Consider the following 21,166-nt stretch of genomic DNA (forward strand, 5'->3'; position numbering starts at 1 on the left):
TAGGGAATTTGACCCTGAAATTGAACAGGCAAATAGTTGAATGAAGGTGTGTTCCACTGATAAGGGGCACGATTAAGAGTTGTTACCTATATAACCCAAAATAAATTAAAGGAAATATTTACTGCTTAATTAAATGCAAGCAAGTAATCCAACTAATCTGTGCAATAAACTTCCAGCTGGGTGTGATTACGTTTTGGTAACAGTGAACAATACTGAGAATAAATGGCCCCTTTAAATATACAAGTGATTGATTTTAAATTGGATCTTCCTTTCTGCCAAAAGCTCCCCTCCCATCTGTTCCCAACTCAGGCACAGAATTCAATAAAACAAATATTGACTGTGGTTATCTACCAATGACTGCTAAGTTACAGCCCAAAGTACAGAATGAATCTTTAGATTTCACCATTGACCTCAACTTGTAGCTCTTAAGCACATCTCTAACCCAAGGGGCTCACACATGCTGTGTAAAAGTAGCCAGAGCACGTAGATTATGAATAACTCTGTTAAGTCATGCACCGTAAGGTGATTTTGCCATGCAGGAGGCATGTTTAGACAGTCAGAACCTATTTCCCACGATGGACATATATCAAACACCCGAGGGCATAGCTTTAAGGTGAGAGGGGCAAAGTTTAAAGGAGATATGCATTGCAATTTTTACACAGAGGGTGGTGAGTGTCTAGAATACACTGCCGGGGGGTGGTGGTGGTGGTGGAGGCAGATGCGATAGTGCCATTTAAGAACCTTTTGGATATGCACATGGATATGCAGGGAATGGAGGGATATGAATTATGCAGGTAAGGTTTGGTCATAGCATCATGTTCAGCACAGACTATGTGGGCCGAAGGGTCTGTACCTGTGTTGTCCTATGCTTTAAGTGGATTTCCCTCGGCACTGATATGCAAGTCTATTATATTTTGAAGTTATCCAAATTAAATTTAGGTAGTTGATTGGAAGTTGCCAAGGCCCCACACAAAAGGGTAGATCAGACAGTTTACTGGGACGGGGCTGGTTTGGAACATAGTAGATCTCTATTTCGAATCTATTTTAACGTCACCAAGAGGCCAACCGTCCTTTCAGCAAATTAACATTAAATTGTAACTGCTATTCAGATGTGTGTGTACACGCCATGAGCTGCGTTTTCTTATGCCTGAGACCAGTGTTAACCCAGCATTCTATCCTCACTCTGGCATTAGCACAAAGTAGTTACTATAATGATACTATTTCAGTAAAGATACCTAAATAAACCATTGCCATTAAAAAATAAAATGTGTTTTCAATGCCTATAGCCCTACTGCTGAAATATATAATGATGTAACAATATCATAGGACTATAATTAAAAACTGTGGTTCTCTGGTAAAGAGATTCATTATTTGTTCTTGTTTCCCAGGATTGGTCTCTGGTGTACAATACTGAGCACAGCTTTCGCCTTCAGGCATTGTAACACAGAATCGGTCATTTCTGTAATCCATGAGGACAATATTTTAGATTGTTTGCCCTTAACAGTTTTTTTTTAACGTTTTTTTATGAAAATGCCTCCATAACCTGAAGGAGTACTTGAATAATGTAATGCCTCAAAACCTAGCGCGGGGTATCAAGTTCAGTACAACTGCTGAACAGATGCTGTAGTCACAGTGGATGTTGTATATCTGCAGAAGCCACAAATATGAATTACAGCTGAAATGGTAAAACAAATAGTCAGACTGTTACGTGATAGCATGATGTATCGGTGAATTAGAGCGCAGCAAATCCTTGCACAGTAGCGTGACATGCACCTTCGCCAGCAGTGCACGTCCTCACTGAATTCTTGAGCTCCACTATCAGGGAGGGTCACAATGTACGGCAGAATTATGACCCCTAATGAGATTTCAATGCTTGGCAAACAATAAAAATTTATGAACTGCATAGTTTCAAGGAGTAGTCGCATGGTTATTGTTACACCCTTTCAACAAACATTGTGAGTTGAGATCCAGCTGTTGCACAAAGCTGAAGGATTTGCGTTTTAAGAAACGGAGTGAATTACTCGTATGGTTTGCCAGATATCTTCCGCTTAATTTGTGTTGATTTTCGCAAACCATTTCTCACTAACTTTGCCAGCTCTTCATCCACTCGCTACATTAATCCTAACTTCAGTTTTGTCACTGACCAACAATTCTTTTATAAATTGACTTTGATAAGTTGCAACGCTATATTTGATAAGAATTTCATTTCTGCCCTGAGCTTCTTCTCATTTCTTCAGACTGCATTTTGATATTTTTTTGTGCAATATTTAAATAAACCAGCAATGTAAAAGCGAAGCACACTGCTGAACTAGGCCAACCCCCCAGGATACCCCAAGATGTGCCTGGTGTAAATATATATTTGGGCTGTTGTGAAGAGCTCAACAAGGGGTGAAACAACAACAGGGACAAAACTACATAGGTTATAAAAGAAAAGGTTAGAGAAGGTAGTTGAGGCCAGTTCATTGGCTATATTTAAGAGGGAGTTAGATGTGGCCCTTGTGGCTAAAGGGATCAGGGGGTATGGAGAGAAGGCAGGGATGGGATACTGAGTTGGATGATCAGCCATGATCATATCGAATGGTGGTGCAGGCTCGAAGGGCCGAATGGCCAACTCCTGCACCTATTTTCTATGTTTCTATATGAAATGGGTCAATGGTACATCATTGGCACATGTACTGAGGTACAGTGAAATTCTTTATATACAAGCGTCGCTAGGTTTGGCACCATTTTCATGTTCAAGTTGTTATAAGTGCACAGTTTTTAACTTGCCCATAAAGGTCCGTTGTCCTGGCAGCGTTGAGGGTCGACCTGGACAAGTGTAGCCGTTGGTGTCGTCTACTGCAGCTCCACTGGTGACATTGCTGGGTCAGCCCGGCCAAGCAACATTGTCAGTGCCGTCCACTGGTGCTCCACAGCTCTGTGCCATTGCAGGTCGTGTTGCATCCACATGCTCGGCCTCATATGCCGCAATATTGCATGCCACTGGTTTTTAATGCACTAAATGTTGGCACTACATTTTGTCCCAATATCAAATAAGTTTTCACCAATGAACAAAGGCACTTCCTTGCTGTAGGAGCTCCCGGTTGCATAGTTACCCACATCTAAAGGCATTAGCAGCCAAAGTGAATTCACAGGCAACTGCGGTGGCTCCAAAACCAACGCTACCCCCAGGATGCAGGGCAGCGGTATTAAAAGGAATTATTGGTACAGTCAAAATTATGTTGGGTTTGCAAAATCTGTGGTAATATTTTAAAGTTCTGGCTCTTTGACAACTTGTGCTGAAAATAATTGTGGATAATTAAGCTTGATGTAGTTTTTTATGTGTTTTAGTTTTTTTTCAAAATTTATTTGTAATTTTATAAGTATAAATCAGTGACAACTGAATCAGAATATTTGATTGTAGAGCTTTTTATTCCTTTCTTGCACTTTGACTCTTGACTCTCATTTAATTAGGAATATCAGACCATGCCAATCCTCATATTTTCAGTAACTTAATGTTGTTATGGATTTAAATACAGGCACTCCATGGTTTACCAGATAGGCAACTTACGTCATTTTGCACTAACGTAAATAATTCTTTAAGGCCACTGCTTTAATCTGAGTTGCGTGTTTGTGTTGTCTCAGTAGCAGTCATATCAGCAAATCAGTCAACTGTTCTCGTTCATGCTGCCAAGTGGTCTTCACGTCGGAGCTCCCACATGGACTCCACGTCGGAGCCCCCACATGGTCACTGTGTCGGAGCACCCACATGGTCACTGTGTCGGAGCTCCCACATGGACTCCACATCGGAGCCCCCACATGATCTCAGGGTCGGAGCCCTGACATGGTCACCGTGTCGGAGCTCCCACATAGTTTCCACATCGGAGCTCCTACGTGGTTTCCCACTGGTTCGACACAGTACGAATAGTAAATTTAGACGAGCACGGTCGCACTTCCATTTCCAACTTACATAACATCTGACGCCATGATCCACAGGTCGTAACAATACATAAGTCTGTAGAAGTTTTCTTGAACAAGCACAGTTCAGCCTATGCACAATGCAGGGGCCAAACGGAGTGCTTGCTACGACCACGATCATTTCACAGCAGAGATATTTCACACTCCATTTCTATTAAAGTAAATTCATATTATTTCCAAGGCTGTAATTTATTGAAGTGTCTATGTGGAGTAGTTATGACATTTTCAACTTTCCTTCACATTTAGTTTAGTTTAGAGATACAATGTGGATCCAGGCCCTTCGGCCCACCGAGTCCGTGCTGACCAACGGTTCTTGCACACTAACACTATCCTACACACACTAGGGACAATTCACAATTTTACCAAGCCAATTAGCCTACTAATCTGTACGACTTGGAAGTGTGGGAGGAAACCGAAGCATCAGGAGAAAACCCAGCCAGGCCATGGGGAGAATGTACAAACTACATACAGACAGCACCTTTAGTCAGGATTGAATCCGGGTCTCTGGCACTGCAAGGCAGCACTCTACTCTGTGCCACCGTGCTGCCCTATAGCAAACCACATTATGTGATTATTTGCTGAGGTAAACAGACAAAAGCTGTTTTAGTCTTCCTGTTGCAATACAAAATGTCTTAAAGCTGCAAAAGGGCAGGGTGTACAGTTAAGACAGTTCATACAATCCTTTTGAAATGCACCTCACAATTATATTGTTTTGCTTGAACTTATTCATCATCAGTTTATGCAGGTAAAAAGCTTTCTTTTTTGAGATGATGAAAATGGCAAATTCCTCAGGTTCCTTTTTAAAACTAAGATATCAGAGAATAACAGTGGAGAAAAAAACAGGACATTTTTAAATGACCGCACTATCTCCATTGCAGGTGATAGACTTCTGACCGACATCCACTATAAACCCACTGACTCCCATGGCTATCTGGACTACACTTCTTCCCACCCTGCTTCCTATAAGGACTCCATCCCCTACTCCCAATTCCTCCGTCTACGCCGCATCTGCTCCACGGATGAGGCGTTCCACACCAGGACATCTGAAATGTCCTCATTATTCAGGGAACGGAGGTTCCCCTCCTCCACCATAGATGAGGTTCGGACCAGGGTCTCTTCCATACCCCGCAACACTGCTCTCTCTCCCCATCCCCCCACTCGCAACAAGGGCAGAGTCCCCCTAGTCCCCACCTTTCACCCCACCAGCCGTCACATACAACAAGTAATCCTCCGTCAGTTTCGCCACCTCCAACGTGACCCCACCACTCGCCACATCTTCCCATCTCCCCCCATATCTGCCTTCCGCAAAGACCGCTCCCTGCATAACTCCCTTGTCAATTCTTCCCTTCCCTCTCGTACCACCCCCTCCCCGGGCACTTTCCCTTGCAACCGCAAGAGATGCAACACTTGTCCCTTTACCTCCCCCCTTGACTCCGTTCAAGGACCCAAGCAGTCGTTCCAGGTGCAACAGAGGTTTACCTGCATCTCCTCCAACCTCATCTATTGCATCCGCTGCTCTAGATGTCAGCAGATCTATATCGGTGAGACCAAGCGGAGGTTGGGCGATCGTTTCGCCGAACACTACCGCTCGGTCCGCAATAACCAAGCTGACCTCCCGGTGGCTCAGCACTTCACCTCCCCCTCCCACTCCGTCCCCGACCTCTCTGTCCTGGGTCTCCTCCATGGCCACAGCGAGCAACACCGGAAATTGGAGGAACAGCACCTCATATTCCGCATGGGGAGTCTGCATCCTGGGGGCATGAACATTGAATTCTCCCAATTTTGTTAGTCCTTACTGTCTCCTCCCCTTCTTCAGTCACCCTGCTGTCTCCTCCCATCCCCCAGCCTTCGGGCTCCTCCTCCTTTTTCCTTTCTTGTCCCCCCCCCCCCCCCCGCCCCCCCCACCCCCGATCAGTCTGAAGAAGGGTTTTGGCCCGAAACGTTGCCTATTTCCTTTGCTCCATAGATGCTGCTGCACCCACTGTGTTTCTCCAGCTTTTTTGTGTACCTTCGATTTTCCAGCACCTGCAGTTCCTTTATTAAACATCAAAGGACATTTTAAAAGATTGTTTTTGTAAGAATAGCTCTTGTTTTCTTAGACATGGGATTGAATCCTGTTGGATCCAGTGGGCTGTTCGACCTCACCACCAGCACTACCTTCCCGCCCAAGCTTGCTGGCTGTCAAAGGCATTGTAACATTTTATTTTAAATGTCTCCGAGCCAAATAAATGTAAATGGCAAAACTAAAAAAAATATAGATCGTTAAAATATAAACTAACCATAAATTTAAAAAACATGAAATAAAGTAAAATGAGTAGTACCCGTAACTATATTTGCCTTTTGCCTCAGGCTGGCAAACCCATTCAAATGCATAGGATCACTATTTGCAAGTCTGTTTCTCAGGTTTAGATACAAAGTGAATCTAGACACTGTACAAGGAGAGATCTCTCCATAACTGTGTTCACTGGTTTACCAGCAGAGTAGACATTTAATGATACCAAACTCTGACTCTCAGGTCATCCCGGAATTTCATGTTTCCCACATGTGGGCAGATGCCCATGAGCACCTGGTACAAATGGTTGCCATTCATGGTCACGAAGATAACCATCTGCTCTAAGTCAACAAGAACCAACTCATTTACTTCTCAAGCAGACAGTGAAAGTGAAGCTCATAGAAATGATCTTTTGCACATTTGGTTGCATGTTTATTCTTATGTTTTAGTTTTCTGCGCATTAGTAATTTGGAATATAATTGAATTGACCTGTACAAATGTAATCCTACCACAACAAGGGAACACTAAGGACCACCTCTTGCACTACCATGGACTTGCTTTCTGATTGTGTTTTTGCACAGATGTCCCGTCTTTGCACAATCTTTTTCTATTCACTGTCTTGTATAATTTATATATAACATATGTATAATTTATGTTTTGCGTGTTGTCCGTGTCTATGTTCCTGTAATGCTGCTGCAAGCATATTTCATTCTTCATGTACCTTACCATACTTGTGCATTGATGGGACTTGACGATGAAAATCACCCCCTGCTATGCCTAACTGAGAAAATGAGTGTTTGACAGCAGGTATTTTAAATAACTGGGGAAATACCACCTAACACTGTCTGCATAGATGAGCAAACAACTATCAGCATCCTCTCCTAGACTGTGGATCTCCACCATTGAAACCTTCATTACATTCAGTTGGCTCCTTTTAGACAGACTACAGCATTCAAATGCTCTGCTGACACTCTATTCCAATATGTCACAGAAAGAGGTTATCAGGTGGACAAAGGAAACATCCTTGAAGAAATACAACATCCCTACTACCTCCTGGGAATTGATAGACCCTTGCTCAAGAAGAAGAATAGTTAAAAACATGTCATTACACGCAATGGACTGAACAGTGTTTGCCACTTTTTGCAATCTTATTTGTTCCTTGGCGTTCATGTTGCCAAACCAGGCAGTGACGCGACCAGTCTATATGGTCTCTACCTGTAGAAGTTCAAGAGGGGATTTGCTGATGTACTGAATCTCCTCAATCTACACTTGATGTAGCAGCACAAGGCAATTGGTGCTGGCAAGCTGGAACGAAGTAACAGCGCAGATGTCTTCTTCCTCTGCCTGGAGTAATATATAACATAAGTACAAAAATATCTGGAAAATAGGATGTGTTTTATTAAAAGATCGTGTTCATTTCCATCTGGTTTCCCTTTAGTCTCTCTGCTCAGGTGATGCAATATTGCTTGGTTAAGGATCTGAAAAGCTTTCTCTAAAATTCTTGAACAAGTGAGGGAAAGGAATAATGTTGAAGATGAAAAAGAAAAGGATTCTTGAACAATTCTGTGAGTTCACTGTGTGGTCATTAAAGTATAATTTGCCCGGAGTCTTTCTTGTTAGCCTCAGGTGCATGGAGACAAGAGCAATATTCTGGTTGCAGTTGGCCCCGTCTTTTTCACCTGTGAATGTGAAACAAATACATTGCAGAAGGTATGTTCTGACTGTTGTTCTGATTTAAGTCCAGTCAGGGAAGAAACCTTGGTATCATCCGACCGATCACTGGGGAGATGCGGAGTTTGGAGATCAACCAATCTGCACTGTACTGATAAAAAAAAAAGCCACCCACCTGTAAGGTGCTGGGAGGTTGCAGCTGTAAAATGTGCTGGAGGCAACTACTAAAGTTCGCAGAAAATTGCAGAGAGCAGCCCATATTAAGATTTTCATGTGTAAAGGCCTCTCCGCAAAAGGTTTCAGTTCTTCCACTGAAACCTGACCAGATTATTACCTACAAAAACTGAAATATTTATGAATGTTCACTTTCAAGAGAAATCGTTTTGAAGCTCTTTATCTTGTATTTTGTAACGCCATCACTTTATTTTTGTTATATATATCGCTTATAATGTATTGGATCTGGGACTGAGAAAGGTGGCACTTGCATGATTAAAAGTGGCATTTTTAGACCACATCATATCTCCTACAGCACAATTTTGACAAATGTGTAAATGTTCCTTTAGGTATAGTATTTCTAACTTAAAAAAGTCGGTAAATCAACAATCTCTAATTCGACTGATCTTGTTGCATTGAACCTGCTCTGGAACTTGATGCTCTCTCGTCTTCCATTCATTTAGGATGGGCTGTTGTCCTTATCAATGGAATTTTGCTTTCATAGCAGCAACACAACAAAGGTTTAACTACAGCTGAGTAAAGGTGAGGTAGTGGGTTTCTTTAGCCCGAGTACACCCAACTATCGTATTCTTACTCTCCCCCACCATTGTCACAGACTCGAACAAGCACAATTAAGAGATTTGACACCATCAGTATTCCAACTCCACCTAGTTAAAAAATTACGGCGAACTCTAGCAAATGCATATTTTGTCCCCATCAAGGCCCTCAACGGCAAACTGCAAGAATCACCACAGGAAGAAATGTACTGATGGATCTACTTTATCACAAATCTCTTATTACACAAGTTTTTTTGTTACCACATTTGGCTTTATGTAAAATGGGAAATTGGATCCCATCCTCCAGAGTGTACTTTATTAAAGCCTGTGGGTCTTGGATCCCATACACCACAGAAATTTGTAAATTCCAACTCCACAGATTACGGCGCCTAGCCAAACTGCAAGAATCACCACAGGAAGAAATGTACTGATGGATCTACTTTATCACAAATCTCTTATTACACAAGTTTTTTTGTTACCACATTTGGCTTTATGTAAAATGGGAAATTGGATCCCATCCTCCAGAGTCAGTACTTGTAAAATGACAACAGAAGCCTAGCCTGTGGTCTTTGTCTGCTTTTGGTACTTACACCACCTTAAAAATTTAATAATTCCCCACTGAGGGTTAATTGGACACGGCCACAGATCTACATTTAGTTGTGTGGAAACAAATTAAAATGTTTACAAAATAAGCAAGAACCTCCAACAAGATTGACTTTTGTTATATTCATAAATACAAATTCATGTTTCTGTTTAAAACAACTGGTTTGTTAACTTGTTAAGTATAAATTTTACAATGAGCATGAACTGCTTTAAGACTCCCGACATGCTGGTGTGAAATTTCTCTATTAAACTCTGTCTACTGTCAGCATAAGCCCTGCAAACATTTGAATCGTGGTTTGGTTTGTCAGATTGGCAGGATTAAACTGCACGCATGATTGTCAGTTTTGTTCCCTCCATCCTGGGTCTTTGTATATTTCTTTACAGTTTGAAAACTATCAAAGATTTCCATCTTTGCACTCTTTGTCGGTGGTGAATAGTGCCATTAGACTTTGAACAATTTCATGTCTGAGGGTCACCACCTCCCCCCATCCATCCCACCCCACCCCCATCCTCCCATGTGAATAAAAGCCACAGGTCAGGTCTTTTTGTGAATAGCCTCTTCTTTATCTCACAAAGCCAACAGTACAATGTCTATCAGGGGAACAAAACGACACCTTGCTGACGTTTTTGTTCGTATTCGGACACAAAATATCATATTACTATATGGGAACCATCCACATTATTTGCAAATTTAATGTACAAGTTATTCTTACAATCCATTTATTTTGCTCTGCAGCACAGTGGCGCAGAGGTAGAGTTGCTGCCCTACAGCCCCAGAGACCCAGGTTTGATCCTGACTATGGTGCTGTCTGTACGAAGTTTGTACTTTCTCCCTGGGTTTTCTCCGGGTGCTCCGGTTTTCACCCATACTCCAAAGATGTACAGGTTTGTAGGTTAATTGGCTTCTGTAAATTGTAAATTGTCCCTATTTTGTACGATAGTGCTAGTGTGGGCGCTGGTTGGCGTGGATCCGGTGGATCACAGGGCTGTTTCCTCGCTGTATCTCTAAAGTCTAAACTTAAAATGAGTGGGATTAATGCACCAAGGATTTATGGCTCTCTAGAGTACCGATGGAGTCATGAAGTTTTACTCCAAGTCTAAAGCACCAGCAAGTTAGATAAACTAATGAAAAACAACAGTAAAATTGAATGTGAGAAATACATGCGCATAAGGTCATGTGCTTCTTTTCACTGCCCATTTTTCAGTTGTTAAGGCACCAGCCCTTTGTTATGATTGCTGATATAGTTGTGACTTTGAATACATTTTCCTCGTGCAGCGTTGTTAAGCTCTCAAATGTTTCCAATCAGGGACTGAGGCTCACCAAGTCTGTTCATATTCATGCTCTGGACACCATATTGGCAAATGCTTGGAGCAAAGTCAGTTTTTTGGCTGATTCTAGCTTAGAGTAGAGCATGAACTAAAGGAAAGATATCCAAGCGGAAACATAAGTAGGGGATAACTGGTGTTCCGAAACCAGTGACAAAGTGTGGGGCTCTTCAAGTAGAAACAAGGAACTGCAAAAAAAAAAAAAAAGAAACAAAGTGCTGGAGTACCTCAGGCAACATCTGTGGAGAACATGGATCAGTGATGTTTAAGATCAGAACCCTTCTTCAGATCTCTTCAAGTAACCAGTTGAGTAAAGCCAACAGTAAAACTAAGCTGAGTACTTAACAGTCTGAAGAAGGGTTTCGGCCCGAAACGTTGCCTATTTCCTTCGCTCCATAGATGCTGCTGCACCCGCTGAGTTTCTCCAGCTTTTTTGTGTAACCTAAGCTGAGTACTGTTCATTCCAACTCCTTGTTTGTGCCAGTAATTTGGCATAAGAAATCCCTGGTGTTTCCATCAGTGTTTATGAGGTTTTCTTATTCTATAAGTAGCTGCCCGTCCCCGTGTGCGGACGTGGCGTCGAAGGATGAGAAGCCGAAGCAAAGACGTGGAAGACAAATAACCCAATGGAACCTACGCCGAAAAGCCAAATAACCCAACAGCGTACAAAGCCGAAAAGCCAACTAGTCGAAAGGGTGGGATGCCTAAAAGCAAATTCACCGAAAGGCCGTTATGCCGAATCGCTGCCTCAACGAAAGGCTGCATCGCCTACAAGCCAACCCACCGAAAGGCCGCTCTGCCAAAAAGTCAAATAACGGACATGATGTCATCGGGGGGCGGGACTTGTCAGCGATTGGTCCAGACCCCCGCGTCCATCACATCACTGGCCGATGGAGACAGGAGGGTGGGGGTCATTTTCCCACACAAGCCATAGGTGACTGGGCACTCTGAACCTGAGCACCAGGTTGTAAGTGGCCGAAGGAGCGCATCCCTCGGGACAGCCCCCACTTTCCCACGGCCACCCTCCACCTCATCTCCCCCATGTGGCCGCACTGTGACGGGCTGTGAGTCGGCAGCAGACGCACACACACGGGGCCGGATGGAGAAGAGGTGTGGGACAGGCTGGTCCCTCCGCGCACGCAGAGTCACTGACCGCGATGCACCGCCATCGGACCACAACCCTCACACCAGGCTGATTTACCCCCCCCTCCCTCTGACCCCCGGACCCCGACCCACACACAAGGTGATTCACCCCCCCACTCCGGCCGCGGAGGCTGACGGCTCGGGGCATTGGCAGCCATAGTAAATCGCTTTTAAAACATGGGGGGGACACAATATCCCTGGCGGGCCGATGGCCAGTGTGCATGACAACAAACAATTTTATTTCCTCCCACTCCCCCACCCCCCCTCTTGACAACCAGAAGCACATTATATTTATTGTTTAAACACAGTAATACTGTCTGGTTGCCTGCGTAATGCACACAAGCTCCCACACTCAAAACACCAGATGATCTGTAATCTGTTTCAACTGAAGATGGACACAAAAACCTGGAGTAACTCAGTGGGACAGGCAGCATCTCTGGAGACAAGGAATTGGTGACGTTTCGGGTCAAGACCATTCTTCAGACCTGAATGGTCTCAGCCGATGAAATGAGACAACTGTCACACCAAAGATAGACACAAAATGCTGGAGTGACTCAGTGGGACAGGCAGCATCTCTGGAGAGAAGGAATGGGTGGCATTTCAGGTAGAGACCCTTCAGACTCAGTCAAGGTGCCCAGTTACCTATGGCTTGTGTTGGAAAATGACCCCCACCCTCCCGTCGCCATCAGCCAGTGATGTGATGGATGCGGGGATCTGGACCAATCACTGACAAGTCCCGTCCCCGCCCCCGGCGACATCATGTCCGTTATTTGACTTTTCGGCAGCGCAGCCTTTTGGTGAGTTGGCGTTTTGGCATAGCGGCCTTTCGGTGAGTCTGCTTTTAGGCGTCCCGCTCTTTCGGTTAGTTGGCTTTTTGGCTTTGTACGCTTTCGGTTATTTGGCTTTTCGGCATAATTTCCGTTCGGTTATTTGGCTTCCACTTCTTAGCTTTGGCTTCTCATCCTTCGACGCCACGTCCGGGTACCGCCCCTCCCATTCCTTAAAATCTGCACCCCGATCTGTTGCGCTTTTACAGCTGCTCTCCAATTTTTTGGCTCTAGATTCCTGACGTGCAATCTAGTGTATTCGTTAAACCTGCCCCATTATCGATAGAGGAGGATACAGTGGCCATCACTTTAGCGCAATTTTGTTCCACAAACAAGTACAAAGAAAGATTTTAATTTGGTTTCAGCTGTAGATTCTGTTTTCAATTCTGAACCTTCTGAACCTTCTGAATTTTGTAGTCGGCAGGGCAGTTCTCTGCATATCGCCAACTTGGACAATTTTACTATTTTTTTATCAAGCCAATTAAACAAGCCAATTAACCTACAAACCTGTACTTCTTTGGAGTGTGGGAGGAAACCGAGGTTCTTAGAGAAAACCCACGCAGATCACGGGGAGAACGTACAAACTCCATACAGACAGCACCTGTAGCCGGGATCGAACCCCGATCTCTGGTGCTGCATTTTGCTGTAAGGCAGCAACTGTACCACTGTGCCACCGTGACTGCACATTTAGAACTATAATTGTAATTTAAAACACGGTGTTAATAGCACACCAGTCTACTAATCTATAAATTGACTGTGTTTGTTGGCTTCAACCAATAATGGTGGATTTGCAGTCCACAAATGCCAGGTATTTGAAGGCCTCGCTGTGCTGTCGGATCCGGGCCAGGCCCTTGGGTGAACTGTCTCACAGGACATGATGATTTTACTCCCATGGGAGCAAAGACAAAGACAGTCTTCAGCCGACGTTTAACCTGGTAATGGGGTTATCTGTGGAGACCCAATAGGCCGGAAAAACCCAGCTGAGGTCTGCAGACAAACTTGCAGCCTTTATGAAGGCCAGGCAGTTTTTATTTGCAAATGCAGGATATACAAAGTGGTCATTAACCCAACAAGTAATTATTTTATTTAACCCAACAGCATCTTTTGTTTACAGACTTTATAACTCTGCGCAACCTGATAAATCATCCAAAGATAATCTTTACCACATCTATACCTGACCCGTAAGGTTGTAGTCAATCTGGCTGTACTTTGTATTGCATTCAGATGAGCAAAAAACCTATTACCCAATTAAAGTAAATAGCATTTTGACAATGTTTCTGTTTGACTTTTTTAAATATTAAATCAGAACAATAGAAACATAACCCTCATTTGTAGATATCGTCAATGTTTCACTTTACTAAGTTTTACACTTCTCGCCAGATTGGTTGCTGAGCCCCTCAGGTCAGAATGTCCGCAGTTGCTGGAGGCTTCAGCTGATAAAGTCACATTGAGGGTCTCAGAGACTTGAGTAGTTGGAGCAACATCCATTTAACACAACATAGAAACATAGAAACATAGAAATTAGGTGCAGGAGTAGGCCATTCGGCCCTTCAAGCCTGCACCGCCATTCAATATGATCATGGCTGATCATCCAACTCAGTATCCCGTACCTGCCTTCTCTCCATACCCCCTGATCCCCTTAGCCACAAGGGCCACATCTAACTCCCTCTTAAATATAGCCAATGAACTGGCCTCAACTACCCTCTGTGGCAGAGAGTTCCAGAGATTCACCACTCTCTGTGTGAAAAAAAGTTCTTCTCATCTCGGTTTTTAAAGGATTTCCCCTTTATCCTTAAGCTGTGACCCCTTGTCCTGGACTTCCCTAACATCGGGAACAATCTTCCTGCATCTAGCCTGTCCAACCCCTTAAGAATTTTGTAAGTTTTTCTATAAGGTCCCCTCTGAATCTTCTAAATTCTAGAGAGTATAAACCAAGTCTATCCAGTCTTTCTTCATAAGACAGTCCTGACATCCCAGGAATCAGTCTGGTGAACCGTCTCTGCACTCCCTCCATGGCAATAATGTCCTTCCTCAGATTTGGAGACCAAAACTGTACGCAATACTCCAGGTGTGGTCTCACCAAGACCCTGTACAACTGCAGTAGAACCTCTCTGCTCCTATACACAAATCCTTTTGCAATGAAAGCTAACATACCATTCACAACGTAAGAGATTTAAGGATTGAGTAACAAACAACCGAGGAGGGTGAAGCAAAAAAAAAGGATAACAAATAATGTTTCTCCTGTCAGGCAGAAGGTACAAAGGCTTGAAAGCATGTGCTAACAGATTCAAGAACAGCTTCTTCCTCACTCTTAGCAAACTCTTGACCGGACCTCCCATATATTAAGGATGAATTCCCGATCTTCCAATCTACCACATTGCAAGTCGTTGCAGTTTTTTTTATCTGAACTTCCTCTGTAGCAACAACACTAGATTCTGCGCTGTTTGTTTTGTCTTTCACTCTACCTGGTGCATCCATATATGATTTGATTTTCCTGGATAGCACACCAAACATAGTTTTTCACTGTATCTCAGTAGATTTTACAATAATAAACCAAAACCGATAACAGAAAAAATATGAGAAAGCAAAAGAAAGATTGAATGAGAAAGACATTAAAGGTAAAGGAAAAGGTAAAGAATTAACATTTTCAATTTTATCTTTTTGGTGTCTTTTAAAACAATTCACAATCTAAAGAAAAGAGTGGTGAATTGGAAGTCATTAATAATTATCACAAGATTAATTGTGTGCTGATGTTACTAATTACCATCCTTCTACCTAATCATAATGGAACTTGTAAGGACTTCTGCATCTCATCTTGTTTTACCATCTATCTATCTATATCTATCTATCTATCTATCTATCTATCTATCTATCTATCTTCTATCTATCTATCTATCTATCTATCTATATATATATAAAACTCAAATCAGTCCGCCTGCCGCCGTCCGTCCGGCTGCATTTCTTCCTTTGATTCATTGCCACGCCCAATCCAGACGCTCAATCTCCGAGATATTTTCCATTTCGGTAGAGATTTCGCTTTTCTTTCTAAGTATCCGCTCCTCATTTCATTTCGTCGTGTTGAAGTACATGTTTTTAATCAAATCCTTCTCCCCCCCACCCACCCCCAAGTATTTCAAAAATAAACAGGCTTCTCCATTTACATGTCAGCTTCCAACACACTTCGAAACAAAGTTGCAAGAGAGGAACACTGAACTTTTCACTGCTGCAGCAGGCAGGGGAGGGCTGCAATCTTACATTTGGGAATGGGCTCAGTTCCAATGGAGGAGACGGGTGCATGGTGGAATATTGGGTTGGGGGATCACACCATTGGGGGAGCAGACCCAACGGGTCTGCACTTGGTCTAGTATATCTATAAAACTCTGGGGCCATCCGACCGACTGCCGTCCGGCGCCCTTCCTGCCTTTCAATTCGTGCCCGATACTCGCAGATGTCCAATCGGAATGGCCGATGCTCGCAGATGTCCAATCGGAATGGATCCATTTGCATGTACGGCTGCCGGCTGCATTTCTTCCTTTGATTCATTGCCACGCCCAATCCAGACGCTCAATCTCCGAGATCTTTTCCATTTCGGTAGAGATTTCGCTTTTCTTTCTAAGTATCCGCTCCTCATTACATTTTGTCGTGTTGAAGTGCACGTTTTTAATCAAATCCTTCTCCCCCCCCCCCCCTCCACACCCAAGTATTTCAAAATTAACTGGCTTCTCCATTTACATGTCAGCTTCCAACACACTTCGAAACAAAGTTGCAAGACAGGAACACTCTGAACTTTTCACTGCTGCAGCAGGCAGGGGAGGTGCCATTGGATTTTTTTTTTTAATCCACTGCTGAGGGAGGCAGGGCAGTGCTGGAATCTTACTTTTGGGAACGGCTTCAGTTCCATTGGAGGAGACGAGTGCATGGTGGAATATTGGGTTGGGGGATCACACCATTGGGGGAGGTCTGCACTTGGTCTAGTATATATATAAAACTCTCACCCCATCCGACCGCCTGCCGTCCGGAGCCCTTCCTGCCTTTCGATTCGTTCCCGCCGTGCGATGTCACAATGCCCGATGCTCGCGGACGTCCAATCGCGATGCCCGACGCTCGCAGACGTCCAATCGGAATGGATCCATTTGCATGTACGGCTTCCGGCCGCGTTTCTTCCTTTGATTCCCCGCAACTCCGAAACCAGACGCAGAATCGCCGACATCTTTTCCATTTCGGTAGAGATTTCGCTTTTCTTTCTAAGTATCCGCTCCTCATTACATTTCGTCGTGTTTAAGTACACGTTTTTAATCAAATCCTTCACCCCCCCCCCACCTCGATATTTTAAAAATAAACTGGCTTCTCACCCACAGAAGCAGCACCAGCCCCAGCCCCTGATGAACGTTCCATCGTGTGATGTCACAATGCCCAATGTTCACATATGTCCAATCGGAATGGATTCATTTACATATGCCTTTGCAGGACCTCAGCCCATGGTAAACGTTCCATCGTGTGATGTCACAATGCCCAATGCTCAAATACATTGTTGCCATAGAGAACGCTCAGCGATTATTTGAATTCTTCACTAACCATCATTCTGACTTTGCTTGTGAAGAGAAAAGTCCTGAATTGCATTTGTCTGATGCAGGAAGATTGTTCCAGATGTTGGGGAAGTCCAGGACAAGCGGGACACAGTTTAAGTATAAAGGGGAAATCCTTTAGTACTGAGATGAGGAAAACATTTTTCACACAGACAGTGGTGAGTCTCTGGAACTCTCTGCCACAGAAGGTAGTTGAGGCCAGTTCATTGGCTATATTTAAGAGGGAGTTAGATGTGGCCCTTGTGGCTAAAGGGATCAGGGGGTATGGAGAGAAGGCAGGGATGGGATACTGAGCTGGATGATCAGCCATGATTATATTGAATGGCGATGCAGGCTCGAAGGACCGAATGGCCTACTCCTGCACTTAATTTCTATGTTTCTATGTGTCCCTCTCCTCACCCCTCTCCCTCTGCCACCCATCTCTCTCTCCCCCACCCCCTTCCCTCTCTACCACCACCCCCTTCCCCCTACCCCTCTGTCCCTCTTTCACCACTCCCCCTACCCATCCCTCCCCACTCTTCCACTTCTACCCCCTTACCCCACGCCTCTCCCACCCCCCCCCCATCTCTCTTCCCCTCTCCCCCACCCCCCTTCCCCTACCCCTCTGTCCCTCTTCTACCACTCCCGCTACCCCTCTACCCCCCTCCCTCCCTCCCCCCCGCTCTTCCACTTCTCTCCCACTCTCTCCTTCCCCCTCTCCTCACCCCCTCTCCCATCCCCTCTCTCCCCCACCCCCCTTCCCTCTCTACCCCACCCCCTTCCCTCTATCCCCCCACACCCTTCCCCTATCCCTCTGTCCCTCTTCCATCACTCCCGCTACCCCCCTCCTCCTCCCCCTCCCCCCTCTCTTTTCCCTCTTTCCCCCCACCCCTCTCCCCATCCCTCCCTCCTCCCCTCTCATCCCCATCCCCCCTCCCCCAAAGCTCTCTCCCCCACCCTCCCCCCCCCCCCCGCTCCCCCTTCCCTCCCAAATCTATCCCTCCTCCCCCTCCCCCCTCCCCCCTCCTCCCCCCCCCCCCCCCCGAAACAAACTGCCTTTTGATTCGTGCCCAATACTCGCAGATGTCCAATCAGAACGGCCGATGCTCGCCGATGTCCAATCGGAATGGCCGATGCTCGCAGATGTCCAATCGGAATGGATCCTTTTACTTTCTTCCTTTGATTCACTGCCACGCCGAATCCAGACGCTCAATCTCCCAGGTCTTTTCCATTTCGGTGGAGATTTCGCTTTTCTTTCTAAGTATCCGCTCCTCATTGCATTTCGTCGCCTTTAAGTACACGTTTTTAATCAAATCCTTCTCCCCCCCCCCCCCCGCCCCCCACTCACTCATTTTGTCGCCTCCTGCTGGCCAGCGATCATAACGGCTGCTGGCGCCCGCATTTCAACCTCAAGAGACGCCATTTAATTCGGCCTTTCAAGAACGGCTTCAGTTCGAGGACCACGTCTCCCGTGGGGGCTGCGGGTAGGGAACGGCTACGGGTAGGGAACGGCTGCGTTGGGGGAGCATTCTGCCATTGGTCTAGTAGTAAATAAAACTCTGGTTACAAAAATGTTGTAAAAATATATTGGCAGTATGCGTTTCTGATGCAGACCAAATTTCCTATCAGTATGGACTCATAATTGTACATTTGGCTGAGATAATGTAGACATGGCTCCAAAACTGACCCACTGTAGATTTAGAATTAGCCAAACTGGACATTAAAATCACTGCAAATGTTAGCCTTTTTAGTGTCAGCAGTTTAATTAAAACCACCATGCTATAATTTGATTCTTTAAACTGTTATTTCGAACAGTCAAATTCCCATATATTCACACGCCAAATTACTTTACTTTTGGACACGATCTTTAAAAAAAAAAATTGTATGGAGCATTGGAGGCACTTCCTAGCAGGCAACCATTATCCAAATTCTTGTTCCACTCTTGAACTGGCAGATGAAAGATACACAAACTACTGTGTCACTTTTATCTCTTCCTCTTGCTGTGGGATAAGGATCAATCTGGTGTTTTATGCACCTACCCATGTAGCCCCCATTCCCATTACCCAGCTGATACCAGAATGAAGAATTTTCCATTTGCAACTCTGATACACAAGTTTATGCCTGACCTCTCAATGGACAGATAGTTACATGCTGTGTGTGTCTTGATTTACAGTTCAGTAGCTTGCCTTTATCATCGCGGAGGATGTGCGCTACTTGCACAACTCATTCTACTTGCTTCAATTTTAACAAGCATTTCCCAGGGCCTCAATGGTTATTTATTTTTCTGATGAATTATCATGTTCATGTAAGGCACCAAATACGCGTTTGATATTGGCATACTATGTTATCAAGCCATTTGTGAATAAATCGATCTGCCTGTCATTTTTTGTTCACTTCTGCAACGGATATTTCCAAGATTTTGTTGATTTGTTCAGGCATAAAGATTGATTTCTGTTATATCTACCATCAATGGCCTTGAAGTGAGCTGATGATACAGAAGAATGCAAAGCATGCGTACCTCAACAAGAAATCCTGCTGCAGTCAGGATTTTAATGGCATCTTTGTGGAAAGGCTTGTTGCCTAAAGAATATCCTGAGGAACTGATTAGATGCTCTTATTCGTGCTGTAAAAGTACTAATATGGCATGAGTAAAAACAGAAAAGCATAAAATTACATATTTTAATTAAGCCTGTGCCTTCTCATTCATCTTTCTATTTGCTATGATTCTGACTTCTAGTCTGTTTAAATGAATATCTAGCAGGCTCTTGATGGGGTGACTACAAGGATATCAGAATATAGATGGTCCTTGAAGAATAGTGAGGAAAAGTAAATGAAATTTTTAATGAGCAATGGATTAAAACTCTATTTTGTGAAAAGGTACTCTCTCATTGTGAAGCCTCCGCATTTGTTTTTTTGTCTGCAGACAAAATCTTAACTATATTTAGGTTTATTATTGTCACGTGTACCGAGGTACAGCGAGCAGTTTTGTTTTGTGTACTATCCAATCAGATCAGATATACCTTACATAAATGCAACCAAGTCAAACCAATTGTTACAGCGTTAAAATTATTTAATATAAAATATTACAAGGTTAACATGACTTACGTGAGTATTTAATTTTTTTTTAATTAGACCTCATATGGTATTTGAAATTGAAAACCAAAAAAATGTTTTAAAAGTATCCTTGCATAAATTTTCCCTATGCAGTTTTAATGTAAACTTAACATTATAATATCATTTAGCGTTATTTAAAATTCAGAAAAATACCACTGGTTTAACATATGCTTCAAGAAATGTATTTACCCTTCTTCACATTCTAACTAGCCTAAGCTAACTTATTATCACTTAAATTTCAAATCACATATGCAGAGCATACTTTGAAACATTTTATATGATGACATTACAAAATTCCATTCTTCAGAAGCAAAACTGTTCATACTTAGTATTTGTATAGCAGGAAAGACAGTAACTAATACCCTGAAATCCTTGTAGTAAACATGTAATGTCCAGGGGAGGTTTTTATGCAGTTTGATACACTTGAAAGTAGCTTGTGTAAGGCAGTAACAGGGATACTGACGCTTTAATGGAGCAATGCTTCCTCAGCGTTCGTCCTTTTCAACTTGTGGTTTGGCTCTATGAGGTTTTTTTTTCCTGAAAACATTGACAATACCCCAGGTCTGCAAGCAGGTTTCATTATACTGAAAGCTAAGAGCATTTACACATGTCCTTTGTTATTTCTGTGGTCTGGGCACAAGCTGGCTAGCATTGGGGGTTGTTGAAGGTTTTGTGTTGATCCTTGCTGGCAGGAGTAGTCGGATAGCAAGATGGATCCAGCGCTTGCAGTGAGTGATGAATGGTGACAGAGGTGGTCATTCATCTCCTGCTTAGAATGTGGACAAAAACTAAAGCAGTTTTGCGGAAGACATGTCAGCAAATGTGATAATTTTGTAACCTGTCAGTTGGATAGAGAGCAGCCCCTTTGGAGTGTCGTGAGGAGACTATTAGTGATTTGACATGTATCATTTACAATCC

The 21,166-nt window shown here is 43.8% G+C and overlaps 1 protein-coding gene across 4 annotated transcripts in view; it reads left to right on the forward strand.

Moving 5' to 3' along the window:
- The window catches only part of vti1a (vesicle transport through interaction with t-SNAREs 1A), a 312,102-nt gene that overhangs the window by 288,715 nt on the left and 2,221 nt on the right, over positions 1–21,166 (forward strand). The gene's annotated exons all lie outside the window — the stretch shown is intronic.

This window comes from Leucoraja erinacea, chromosome 15 (assembly GCF_028641065.1).
Source record: "Leucoraja erinacea ecotype New England chromosome 15, Leri_hhj_1, whole genome shotgun sequence".
In the NCBI taxonomy this organism is placed as follows: domain Eukaryota; kingdom Metazoa; phylum Chordata; class Chondrichthyes; order Rajiformes; family Rajidae; genus Leucoraja; species Leucoraja erinaceus.